The following is a 14,105-nucleotide window of genomic DNA, read 5'->3' on the forward strand; positions in this document are numbered from 1 at the left end:
ATTTGGTGTTGAAGTTTCGTAGTCCCAAACAAGCCATCAGAAAAAAAAACCCCGAAGAAATTCAAAATCCATTGTAAAAAGTCAAAGAAGCATTTTTGTAAATTTCTTTTTAAAAAGGCATAAATTTGCATAATTAATACATTTCAGAATTCTGTGTTGAACTCTGGTTGTCCCAATCAAACCCTAGCAGATTAAACGAGCAGAATAAAAATGCACTGTAAAATGGAGAAGTAGCATTTTCGCTTATTTTTTGGGAAAATGCAAAAATATGCATACATTTGCATAATTTGTAAATTTTAGCATTCTTTATTGAACTTTGGTAGTCCCAACCATGCCCTATAGATTAAAGAAGCAGAATCAAAACCCACTTTTAAACGTAGAAGTAACATTTTCGTTAATTTTAATTCCGGAAAAAATCACAAATTTGCATAATTAATGAATTTCAGAATTCCTTTTTAAAGTTTCAGAGCCCTACCTATCTCCGTAAGTCAAAGCAATCAGAAGCAAAATCGGCCCAGAAATGACAGAGAGGAAGCAAATCTTATCATTTCGAGCACATATATACATACACATACACATACACGCACACAAACATGTCGTTTCATAGTCCTTTAGGCTACTGAACTCATTCGGTGAGGACAAAAACCGACTGCACTTAAAATTTGCTTGGTTTCTGTGATGATTGTGGAGGAGCAGAAAGTTACCAAAGTGGGCTGTCAATGTCTGGCACATTTTGGTAAATTAACCAAAATGAGCAGGTACCAAAATGTGCCATAACATGTTATGGCACATTTTGGTAATTTACCAAAATGTGCTGTAACAGTATACACTGTACCAAGATTAGGATGATGGAAATGTTTTTATGGATGTATTGAATCCAGTGGTTACCTAATTATCTTGGGTGTAATGCTTGCATTGTAGACTTTGACAAGTGGGAATAATTATGATAATTATTTACTTAAACTGAAACTCTATTTCATATTGCTTTTTTTAACCCTAAAGGAATTACATGTATATGAAACAGGAGAGTAAAAGTCTCATTAAGATTAGATGTTAAAAAAGATTGTTGTAGAATATTAAAGCTTTGAGTGTTTTTTTTTTTAAGCGTTAATACTAGTTACAACCATCCAATATAATTTAGAAGATCTGAAATGAAGTGTCTGAAGTGTTAATAAGTATTGTAATTGTCAAAAAGTGTAAATTGTGAGTATTCATTGTACATGTATTCATTTTATGAAATAATAGTGGTAAGAGCTTATCAATGATGGGATTAAAGGTGAGAGGTTGCTGAGTGTCCACAAGTATTATGATTTTCGTGAAATTTTACAGTACAAACCAACAGCAAAAAACTCACTTCATGTCACCTTTTCTACATTGTATGTGATTGGAACTGTTGTCAGTGTTTCATGAAATTTGGAAAATTTAAGAACTTTATTGTTTGAGGCCCGATATCGATATAACTTGTACAGTTTTGCTTTAGCACTGTAAGACTTCAACAACTTTTAATTAAATTTACGTGACATGTTGAAAATATATGACATGTACTTGATACCAGATGAGTTTTGTTTATTTGTAATTTGTTTGTATTAGTTTGTGTTTGTTTGTTTTCAAGAATTGGTTCTTCAAAGGATGGAGCCAAACGTATCTTGAGTGTCATAATCAACAGTGGAAATCACAGAGTGCAAAATGACAGACTTGACAACTTCATCCATTCAAACCAAATGCTTTTATTCCTACATATCACCTTCGAAAGAAGCTGAGTGAGAGCTACATTGTAAATAGATAGTGCAAGTGCAAAGAATTTTTTTTTAAAATTTCACCTGCTTAAAACAATATCATGTATATATATAGTTTAAAATACATGTAATACCACATATCTTTTAAAATTATGTCATACATTGTCTCAAAAGAGAGAGAGAGAGAGAGAGAAGAAGAAGAAGAAGTAGGCAAAGAAGCTTTGAGTATTGATTAGAAAGCTGGTTATCCTCCACAGATTGCACATTATGAACACAATCGAGTCCTTAGATTATACATAACAAATACAATGAAAGGATATAGATATGCCATAATTCATATTTTAAAACAGTTATCAAGAAGGTGTGACTACCAGATGAATGCGCTGGCAATCATCAATTACACGCTACCTTAAACAAGATTCACAGTTAATGCCAGCTACTCAAACTCTTGTAGGAATACACTACACTTACATAAGATCCGTAGTCGTCAACATTCCAGGTCGGTGCCACGGCATGTTAAATGTCAAATTTCTTCTCATCTGGTTTGTACTGTGTCATTAGCTTGTGTTGAGGTTATTTTATTCTGCCAGTCCTCTTTCTGATCAAATCAAAGTACTTTTTTTTTTCATGTCAATCATAGAAAATGTTTCAAAGTCATCAGCAATATATTGGTGTAATAGCAAGACAATGGTAAACCACACATTCTTGGTCCATTCTTTGAACCACAATCCTGCATATGAAGCCAATGCAAAATATGAAGATTAGTTTGTAAATCCCCAGAATATATCACAACGAACGAAGAGACGTGAGGTCGCCTTTCACGCAAGTTAAGTTGTATATATCATGACTGGAAGAGGACATTCTACTTTGGGTAACAATTATTGCATGGTGGGGGAGATAAAATCTTGACAATTAGACTGATCTTTTTAAGGAACAGATTACCAGTTGGCCTACTTATTTCTTTGTTACATCAGTCATATACATCATAAACGCACAGATCAAGGACTACTCTTGAAAGAGAATGATATTGAGAGCTGTACATAGATGGAATCTATGCTGTGGATTGCAACCCCGGGGATTACAACATCTTGTTAACCCTTTCTATGCCAATGACTTAAATATGCACAAACAAACCTACACAAAAAAACCAAAACCACACACAAACCTACAATAAATGTGGCAAACGGAGAGTAAAAAGAAGTGGGCTGACTGGTAGACCTCTGTTCATGTAAACAGTAATTGATTAATCATTTCTTTGAGCTGCTATGACCAGACTCGCACAGCAGGTCATTGCATTTGCAGTAAAACTATACAACTAATGGATAAGAATGACTTTATGACATTTGTGCATACCATGGCAATGGCTTCGATTCAACAAAAATATCGAGTTCAGTATCTGAGGAGATACGTGACGCTGTTCTGATACAACAGAGAGTCGGGCTTGGCGGCCACAGCGAGCTCCCACGGGATGTGTTGTCGCCCAAACGAAATACTCTCCACAACCTGGTTCGGGAGCAGCGGCACCTCCAGACATGGGTAGCGTCCTGTCTTGCCGACGGTGCCGACAATGATTCTGTCGTCGCCGAAATCGAACCAGACGAGGATGGAGGGATCCCGGAAGAGGCACCTGGGGTCCGACGTGCTTGAAATCGCCGCTCCTCCACGAGACCCACGCATCTCCATCAGATCGCCTTCCCATGCTGAAACGGAGAAGCAGACGAGTTTTGTAGACAGCGACGAGCAGGAATATCAACCACGGATCATTCAGTCACACAAACTACTTCATGTATTGCATTTCACATTTCAAAATCGTGGTTTCATTGCCGAAATTAATGTTAATCAAGTTCTCGATAGTGCAGGCAGTTTGTCGTACACTTTGCAGTTAGAAAAGCGAAAAAAGAGTTTTACTGCTAGTGCTTGGTTGAACAATATTAAAAAAAAAGAAGTATTGTGACATGCACAAATGTTACTTTGCTGTTTATGATAACTCGGAATGGAAATGTATATATATATATGTTTTGTGTGTTCTTTTTTTATTAAGATTAATAATAGCTCTCATAAAGGAGGATTGCAATTCAAATACGTACAAAGCAAGAAAATGCGACATTTTCTGCTAGTCATCTTTTTTTTTTTTCAGTAGGCCTAATACTTTTCTCTGGCGACAGACAGCAGCACCGGAATTAAATGCTTTAAATTCTGGTAATTTCATTTTTACATTTAGCTATACCAAACTGTGATGTGAGCTCCCATTACATGATAGGCTTGGCGTCATCTACAAGTGTGGACTGTGAACGGTCTGGGCCGTGTGAAAAAAGGAATAGGAGCTTGGGTCTCAAAGTTTTACCAAGCAGTTGTATAGGTTGCCTCCTATAAGCATTAGAAAGAAGACAACAACACACAGTAGGCCTCGTTGGAGTGCTTAAAAAAAGCGAAGTGAAAGCGAACCAGACTAACCGTATCGTACCATTAACCATGCCATATTGGAAGCGTTTCTATATATCGGGTATAGTACGGTACCGTACGCTTTAGGAGAGCGCTCAAAGAAACCCACTTGGAGGGATGAATAATAACGACTTACTTATTTCAGTGATGAGCTGACCATTCACATCCATGAGGTTAATGAGTTGGTCGGAGTGGGTGATACGCACGTTCTTCTTGCCATTATTGAGGTACTCCAGCACACGTCGTCTTCCTCTCTGGGTAGAACCTTGAGGGCAAAGCAACAATGCTAAACTGTAAGTATCAAAGGGAAATTGTGATGAATACGTAATTTTCAGTGATCGCATTGGGGGGGGGGGGGGGGGCTCCTTTTTTTTCTTTCTTTTGATAACTGCTCCTGGTGGGGTTTAAGGGCATAACCAAGCATACTTCCGGAAAATCCTGGCTTTTAGTGAGTCCATACTCCATACGGATCTTGAAGTTGGAAGAGGTCCACTTGTTTATCTTGCGCAGTAATGGTCCCGTAATGGTCACGCATTATGTAAAACCACAATTTTCCCCAAATATTTTAAGTGTTTAGTAAACAGTGTGCTCTGAGTTTCAAATACATGCAATGCCAAGGAGTTTGCTATTCTTGGTCATTGAAGGAAATTTTAAAGGACCACAGAGACATTGATCACAGTCCCTTCACGAAATGAAAAAAACAATGAAAGAGGAATCATATATTGATTTATATTTTCTTACTTTTTCTTCTTTTTCTCTTCATATGCCGTCAAGTTGCACATATATTTTTAAAGATAATTTCCTTGCAAGAAAAATTAAGTTTGCCAACGTTTTATAAAACTCTTATTAATCTAATAATGAAAACGTTTGAAAAGTTACCTTTGTTGACTTTGATGTGGTACTTAGTACCCATCACGCCACCGAAACCATCTGCTACAAAGGTCAGCGCTGACGAGGGAGTGAAAGAGAAGAGCGGTACCTGTCTTTGCTTGTAGAAGAAGTTGATGGTGGAGCCATCGGTTGTGATCCAAAAATCCGTGAATAAGGAAGCCTGGAGGAGATCGGGTTCACCATCGGGTACCAGGTACGTTTTCAGTACGTCACAGCCGAGACATGACGAGACTGAGACTCGCCGCTTGTCGATTTCTGTCGCAGTGATCAAACACAAAAAGTTGTCGAAACAGTTTGGTTTGGGGTGCGAGGATAAATTATACATATCCCGTGCACTCCCGTTAAAAACGAACGCGGTTATAACGAAATTCTCGTTAACAACGAAGTAGAAATTTAGGTCCACATGAGCTATATACTGAATGAACTTTACTGTTCGGACAAACCGAAATTTTAATGTAACGAAAGAATTATAATCTCTGGTCCCGACGACTTCGTTATATCGGGAGTGCACTGTATGTATACATCTGATCCAGGACAAAATCTAGCTGCTCTCTAGTGGTAAGTAACGAACTTTCCCCGACGTGACGTGTGCCTCACGTGCAGTGGCGTATCTAGGGGGAGGGGGGGGGGGGGGGGGGGGCAAGGGGGGCACGTGCCCCGGGCGCCACTCCCCGGGGGCGCCAAAAACGAAACAAGGAAAAGTAGAAATTACGCGGTGCGTAATATATGTCCCCGCCGGAAGTAGCATTTAGTAGCAATATGCACAATATAGGTAAAAAGATGAAGGTCAAAGGTCAAAGAAGTCAAAGGTCAAAATTCTATGTAGAAGTTTTGAAGCCCTCACCTAGTGCCATCACATAAAGCAAACGGAATCGAAATCGGGTTAGAAATGGCGAAGGAGTAGCATTTTGTAGGCAATGTGCAATATAGGTCAAAAATCAAGGTCAAAGGTCAAAGAAGTCAAGGTCAAAATTCTGTGTCGAAGTTTTGAAGCCCTCACCTAGTGCCATCACTTAAAGCAAACGGAATTGAAATCGGGTTACAAATGGCAAAGGAGTAGCATTTTGTAGCAAAATGTACAATATAGGTCAAAAATCAAGGTCAAAGGTCAAAGAAGTCAAAGGTCAAAATTCTGTGTAGAAGTTTTGAAGCCCTCACCTAGTGCCATCACATAAAGCAAACGGAATCAAAATCGGGTTAGAAATGGCGAAGGAGTAGCATTTTGTAGGCAATGTGCAATATAGGTCAAAAATCAAGGTCAAAGGTCAAAGAAGTCAAAGGTCAAAATTCTGTGTAGAAGTTTTGAAGCCCTCACCTAGTGCCATCACTTAAAGCAAACGGAATTGAAATCGGGTTACAAATGGCAAAGGAGTAGCATTTTGTAGCAAAATGTACAATATAGGTCAAAAATCAAGGTCAAAGGTCAAAGAAGTCAAAGGTCAAAATTCTGTGTAGAAGTTTTGAAGCCCTCACCTAGTGCCATCATATAAAGCAAACGGAATCAAAATCGGGTTAGAAATGGCGAAGGAGTAGCATTTTGAAGCAAAATGTACAATATAGGTCAAAGGTCAAGGTCAAAGGTCACAATTGAAATTCTGTATAGAAGTTTCAAAGCTCCCATGTAGTGCTATCATATAAAGCAAACAGAATCAAAATTGGGTTAGAAATGGCGAAGGAGTAGCATTTTGAACGTTTTGATCACACACGGACGCACACACGGACGGACACACGGACGGACGGACGGACGGACACACGGACACACGGACACACGGACACACACACGTACGGAGCCCGTTTCATAGTCCCCTGCTCGAACTCGTTCGGCGGGGACAAAAACGGGCTGAAAAAAGAAGAAGAAGAAAAAAAAAAACCTCGCCCGGATAGGGGAGGGGGGGGGACAAAATGACAATATTTATTGTGTTCACACAAGAATTCCACGTTTTGTAAGCTGAAATACAAAAATTTCCGGCTCGCTCGCTGAGCTCGCTCACCAAAATTTATATATATATATATATATATATATATATATATATATATATATAAATGATCAGAACAAAACGTAATGATGACACCGGCAAAATGACAATGTCTATGTGTTCACACATGTCATTTTATATTAAGCAGGAAAAATATTAAACGGAGCAGCGACTACAATTTCTTTCGTTCTGAAGCAGGGGGGGGGGGCGCAAAAAAAAATCAAACAAGATAAGAACAAAACGTAATGATGACACGGAAATATACAAATTTCGGCTCACTCGCTCTTACTAATTTAGAGTATTTTTTTCAAGTCCCCAGTTTGTTGGTATAAATCGTTATCTATAAGGCCGTCACTATATCTTGATTTCCATGGTTTTAAGGTGAAATACAAAATTTTTCGGCTCGCTCGCTGCGCTCGCTCGCCAAAATCTATCCAAAAAAGTTAAGAACAAAACGTGATGATGACGCAGAAATATACAAATTTCGGCTCACTCGCGCGTACTAACTTAGAGTATTTTTGAAATCCTCTGGTATAAACCGTTATCTGTAAGGCCGTCACTATATCCTGATTAGCAAGAATTGTAAGATTGAATAACCAAAAAATGACAAGAATTCCATGTTTTGTAAGCTGAAATCCAAAAATTTTCGGCTCGCTTACTTCAATTTATATAAAAGAAAAAGAAGATAAGAACAAAACGTGATGATGACGCGGACAAAATGACAATGTCTATTGTGTTCACACATGTCATTTTATATTTGGCAGGCAAAATGTTACACAGAGCAGCGGCTGCAATTTCTTTCGTTCTGAAGCGATCGCCGAATGGATCAAAAGAAGACGCCGACGGTTTCGAACGTACGGGGTGGGGGGGGGGGGGGAACAAATCAAACAATATAAGAACAAAACGTAATGATGACGCGGAAATATACAAATTTCAGCTCACTTGCTCGTACTAATTTAGAGTATTTTTTCAAGTCTTCAGTTTGTTGGTATAAATTGTTATCTATATGGCCGTCACTATATCTTGATTAGAACTGTAAGATTTGATAACCAAAAAATGATAAGAATTCGCTGCGCTCGCTCGCCAAAATTTATCAAAATTTATCATATTTAAATCACCCTCCAAAAACTCCTTTTAAGTGCTTGAAAAAGCACATCATGTGGAGTTCTTTTAAAGATCCTACAGGGATGGGGTTGGGGTTGAACACTTTTTCAGAAATTGATAGGGGCGCAGTTTTCGCGCTTACCCCGGGCGCCGTTTTCCCTAAATACGCCACTGCTCACGTGACACCCTGATGGAAATTGTACCCTTGCCTTTCTATGCTATACTGATACAAAGAGCTCCCGATGTCGACTCGCCCATCAACATTGCGACAGTGGTCATTCTTAACTGAAGGAATGCCCCCCCCCCCCACACACACAAGATTTCAGTGTTCACTGAGATTCCCATTTCAATTCAAACGTATATGCTTCCTAAATTTGAATGCTGAACATCGCCAATACTAGCTACCGCCATCTCAAAATTCCTCCAAAGCTATAACTGCTCACGTCTTGCCTCTATCAAGTAGTAATGGTGTTAGCATGTGCTGTGTTAACTATTGTAAAATCACTTAAAAAGTAAAGCCAATCAGAGGCTCTGAAATAAGTCACGTGAGCTATCTTCATTGTTATCGCTAACGCACAGGAGTACAAAATCTGCACTGTGCGCACCTTTGGCAGATTGAGGATTGCTCAGTGCTGCCAGTTGGGAGCGCGTCACGGACCTTTGTTTATAAAACACGGTCGTTTGCTGCAGCACCATCGAAGATCAGAGCGGCCCTATTGTATCGAAACACAAAGATTCCCCCGCAGACATCATAGTTCATAAACCCATTCTATAAAACAAATGATGCACAAGTTTTTAAAAGTCCGTGATGTTAGCGGAGATGTATATAGCACATTCTCTGGTATTCACAATGTCATGCAATATGCACTCGACTGCGCCCGTGTGCATCAAGTTGCACCTGGCACCATAACCTCAAGCGCGCTGCATCTCCAATAAGAAGTACTTTGTACCCTCACACCCTTGTATTATTACTTGTATAATAATGTATCTTTTGGTGAAGAGCACTTACTGAACAGTACCATGTTGTCTTCAGGGCTGTGTTTGTCCGTTGTAAGTAGAGCCAGGATTGGCCCGTCAGCCTGCGCCCTGAACTCTACATATATTTCGTTGTCTTCTCTACGAACGTCAAACAGGGTAACCAATGTGGCTCTGATGGGATCATGCGTGAATTGCAGTGCGCCCCCTGTTTCACACCAAAAGAGAGAAAATAAAGTGAAATGAGTAGTGAGAGGGGGAGAAAAAGATGGACAGACTACAATGTAGATTACATAATACAAGTCAACAGCGAAATGATAACAGCCATCTATCAAAATGGCCACATCTCATAACAAAGTTTAGCGTTTTAGTTGCAGGATTTCAAGTTGAGCTCAGCTTTATTTGCTTAGATATACACTCTTATTTATTTCTGCGGCGTCAAAAATAACCCGGAAAGTGTGAAATGTGACTCGGAAATGGCGCCAGCTGGGAGTCAACTCCTTCCGAGTGAAAGCTACTCGGACTTCCGAGTCAAATGATTTCACTCGGATTCCGAGTCACTTTCCGAGTCATTTCTGTGGCGTCAGATTAACTCGGAAAGTGTCAAATTTGACTCGGAAATGGGGTCAGTTAGGTGCAATCTATTCCAGCAAAATGACACGGATTTCCGAATCAAAAGATCACAATTTCACTCTGATACGGTGTCGTTTCCCGCATTGTAAGTAACTCATTTTGGTGTAGTAATGACTCGGATTTGGTGTGCACTTTTCTAGAGGAATGCGGAATGGAGGAATACTTAGGAGTTTTCATCAGCGAGTACCCACCTCATTCACAACACTCATATAAATAATTGCCTGAAACATGGTCTAAACAGTCAGTTTTATTTAGGGCAAAATGAACTTTCGACACGGACACATTGACTGGTAATGGCGCAGCCGTACGGTAGCTCGAATTAGCAATCAAGATCGTTTGTGTATTTATATGCATGTACAGTGGAGGTGTAGCTAGGTAGGTTCACATCTATTGTAGATTGGTTCTAACGTATAGCAATATAGCCCAGGGCTACGTACAAAAGGTACGAGCTACCGTACGTCCGCCTACGGCTACGCCATTACCAGTCAATGTGTCCGTGTCGAAAGTTCATTTTGCCCTAAATAAAACTGACTGTTTAGACTATGTTTCAGGCAATTATTTATATGAGTGTTCTGAATGAGGTGGGTAATCACCGATGAAAACTCCTATGTATTCCTCCATTCTGCATTCCTCTAGAAAAGTGCACACAAAATTGTTCATCTTGAAGACAAAAAGTTGCAAGACATCTTGCGGCCGCGACGGATCGTCGAGAAATGACGCTTTTTTTTTTCGCGGGGGTACTACGTCACATAGGACACATGACATGTTTTGTCCAATTGTAGTGCGCGTATGTCATGTACACCGCGCTGGGTATTTCTGATGTGACTCTGCGCAGGTGTAAAAAGTCCGAAGTACACGGTTGGTGTTAAATTTACACGGATCGGAGTGAAAATTTTTTGACTTGGATTCAGAGTTGAAATTTTGACTCGGCAGAAATAAGAGTGTGTACATCTCCACAAAGTAGATCCTTTCCGATTATTAAAACACACACACAAACATGCCTACACACACACACACACACACACATACATATAGACGAAAGTTTATACACACAAATAAGATTTATATATTATCTTTATACTTAAAATCAATTATTGATCTGGAAGTCAACAGGAAACGAGTACGCAAGGCCTGATGGGCGTAAAGCCTATCGCTATGGCAACCGTCACCATCCCTGGGATGAGTCAATATGTGCGCTTACCATTCAAGAAGTAGAACTTGTACACGTGAATCTTGTACAGAACATCATCCAAACCGGCACGGAACAGGATATCGGAGACACTGAGGTCTTGATCTATGTCCCATACGAAAATAGGATCCTGGTTGAACTCGCCGACGGTGATCCGTTCGTTTCTCCAGGAGATGAAGAACTTTCGGGCCTGCGTGGAGAGAATCTCTCGCCCGTTTCCCTGGGAGATGGGCGAATCGCCGTTTATTTTGCCCGTTATCCGGTCATTCTCACCGTCTCCGAGAACTGTATCACACACAAAATTATGTAGGACCTAAGTCAGTTCCATATTGGGGAGGGGGGGGGGGGGAGGGGTCTACTGTTCGAGGGCTGTGAGACAAATAGCAGTGAAATCCAGAAAGTTTCTACTACATGTAGACATGATCTGAACCGAATCTTGGCTCAACGCGTGTAACGAATTTGTTCACTTACTCATGCTTAGCGACAAATACGATCCATAATCAGCATAACCACTCAACAGCTAGGAGTGGCTGTAGTTCTCAAAACATCTACATTTCTTTAAATGTCACAAGTACAGAATATCCAAGTCTTTATGTTATTTAAGTTCGGTCGTACAAGAAACTGCCACAAAAAAAGAAACAATTTATGATCTGTAAGAGCAGAATTAATGTTGAAAAAAAATTAAAGATAGCTCGGAGATGATCACACTACAGTCGAACTCCGATATTCTATATACGTACTTATTTCGTAGGTGTTCCCGCTCTTTTCATCAAAGAGGCGGACGATGAGTCTGCCTACTCCAGACGCATCGAAAACGATCTGCTTGTCGGCTGTCTGTACTGACGCCAGTGCCCTTTCTTGGACCAGATCACCCAGAATGAGGTCATTGGAACGCACGATTGAGCCTTTGTGTCGATATGAGAAACAATACAATTTTATTTCATTTCAAGTTTCCGTTGTTTCAAATGGTTCCGCCTACTTTAATGCGGATTCTTCAAAGATGAAATTTGCTTTTTAGCCAGCCACGGTAACTTGCGTGTAAATATGTCTATCAGATACATTGTAGTCGACGGATTGATTGCTAGGTCCCTTTTTGAATTTCATGAAGTTTATAAGACTAGATTTCGATCTACACGAAGGCTACCATAATACTCATGTTAAGTACAACTAATTACCAATGACTTTTGAAGCTGTACAAACGAGAGCGCACGCAATACGCCCCGCTATCTACTTTTTCACACTTTTAGCTACCTTTACATGGTCAATCTTCGAAATGAAACGATCACTGAACAGCGCCCTCACAAATCCAGGGTCCGTGTGCCTTTAAGCATAGCCCTGATAGTATTTACCCAACTGACGATGTGACGATTGTATAGTGATTACTATATTCATTGTTACATTCTCTTATTTTATTCTATTTATACTCCATTAAAGCAATCATCCATACAATAGTACATACTAATAATGTTAGCAATGATATTCCCGGGAGTTAGCCTATCACGTCAACCCCCCCCCCCCCCCAAAAAAAAAGGACAAGAAACGAGGCGAAAATGATTCACCGAAAAGTGTATCACCAGAAAAAAGTCAAAATTCTAGCACGTTCCTCCTCACTCCACAACAATCCTTACCATCAGAATACCAAAAGTATCGCACAGCACATACAGATCCCATTATCTTTCTTTATAGCAAACTAATAATAATAATGATAATAATAATAATGATGATAATGATAATAATAATAATAATGATAATAATAATAATAATAATATCAATTTATAAAGAACAAAACCTGTGTAGGCCTACATACTTCAGCGTCGCAAGAGACTCTGATAATATAATACTTGATGATAATGGACAATCAAATGAAAAAAATAATGTCTTGAGTCTTGATTTAAAGTCTTGTTTTATTGCTATTACAATATCAATGGAGTGCGATAGCGCATCAAGATGTACCAAAACCAAGTCCCCAAGGGCCCAAATTAACGGGCCCTTTCGTGTACGTTTTTGTCTACCTTCAGTCACGAATGGGAAGAGTCTCCAGACGATCTCATTAATTGCAGTCGTAGTCGACGCGCAGCCAATGTAGTGTACGGAGAGGGGGTCACAATCCCTAGCCGGCTGCGACAAGGGCACGCCTTCGTAGAGCAAGCCGAGCTCGAGGCAAGCTGCAACCTTTGCGTTGGGCTTATCGAGTTTCTGCAGGCTGACGGTGAATACACGCGTTGCATAAATCTGTGAGCAAATATAATTTGAAACAAAGAAAATATGAAAACGGCATTTAAGTAATTCTGTTGAATCATTAATTAGATCTGTTACACGCTTATAGTCTTGATAAGACTCTAGATGAATAAAGAATAACAATGATTCATACCGAGGGGTTCACTGTGCTCGTCACCAGCTCTGTACATAAATCCCCAGCGTCCTTATCGCATTTCTTGATGTAAAACTCGTCTCCGTTGATACCTTAATCAAAATGAAAAGTGATAGAGTCAATTATAAATATTTGATTAACGGTTTGATTTAATCATTCTACCATCCTTATATTTTCCTTGTTTCGTGGATACCCAAAAATATGATACAACAGATTTCATAAGACTTTTTAATGATCTTAAATCTACGCCGCTAATTAAGTTGAGTCCTTGAATTGATTGACAAAATAGGTGAAACACATGGAAAATGTATGCTTTGCCAGTTGTTTGCTACTCATTACTGATTCTGATCGTGTTAAGTTATTTTCTTCTTGACACATTAATGTTAAATTTCTAGTAAATGGAAGTAGACGTAAGTTTAATCAATATGGCCAATATTTTTAAATCATCCCAGCGTTGGGACACCAAAGTCACGATTTTATTATGTAATTGTTTACATTTCTTGTTTCCTTGGAAACTGGCGCCAGGTTAACAGAAAATTTGCCTTGATATTATAGTATATTTCATCTGTTCCTGTGAATATTTTTGAAATAGGTACGCACTGTTACATCTTTTTTTTTTCAAGAAATTTGTTTTGGAGTGACGGTATGCGTAAAGTAACGGAAAAGTGTACAAAGGGAGCAAATGTATAAAGATAAAGAATGATCACTTAGCTACAAACACTATAGGTGATTTGGTAAATGGAAAGAAATGTTTCGTGAACTGGCAAATGCATATGCAATACATGCGT

The sequence above is a fragment of the Diadema antillarum genome, unplaced genomic scaffold (assembly GCF_040938485.1).
Source record: "Diadema antillarum isolate AM-2024a unplaced genomic scaffold, OU_Dant_1.0 seq00000161_RagTag, whole genome shotgun sequence".
NCBI classification, from domain to species: Eukaryota; Metazoa; Echinodermata; class Echinoidea; order Diadematoida; family Diadematidae; genus Diadema; species Diadema antillarum.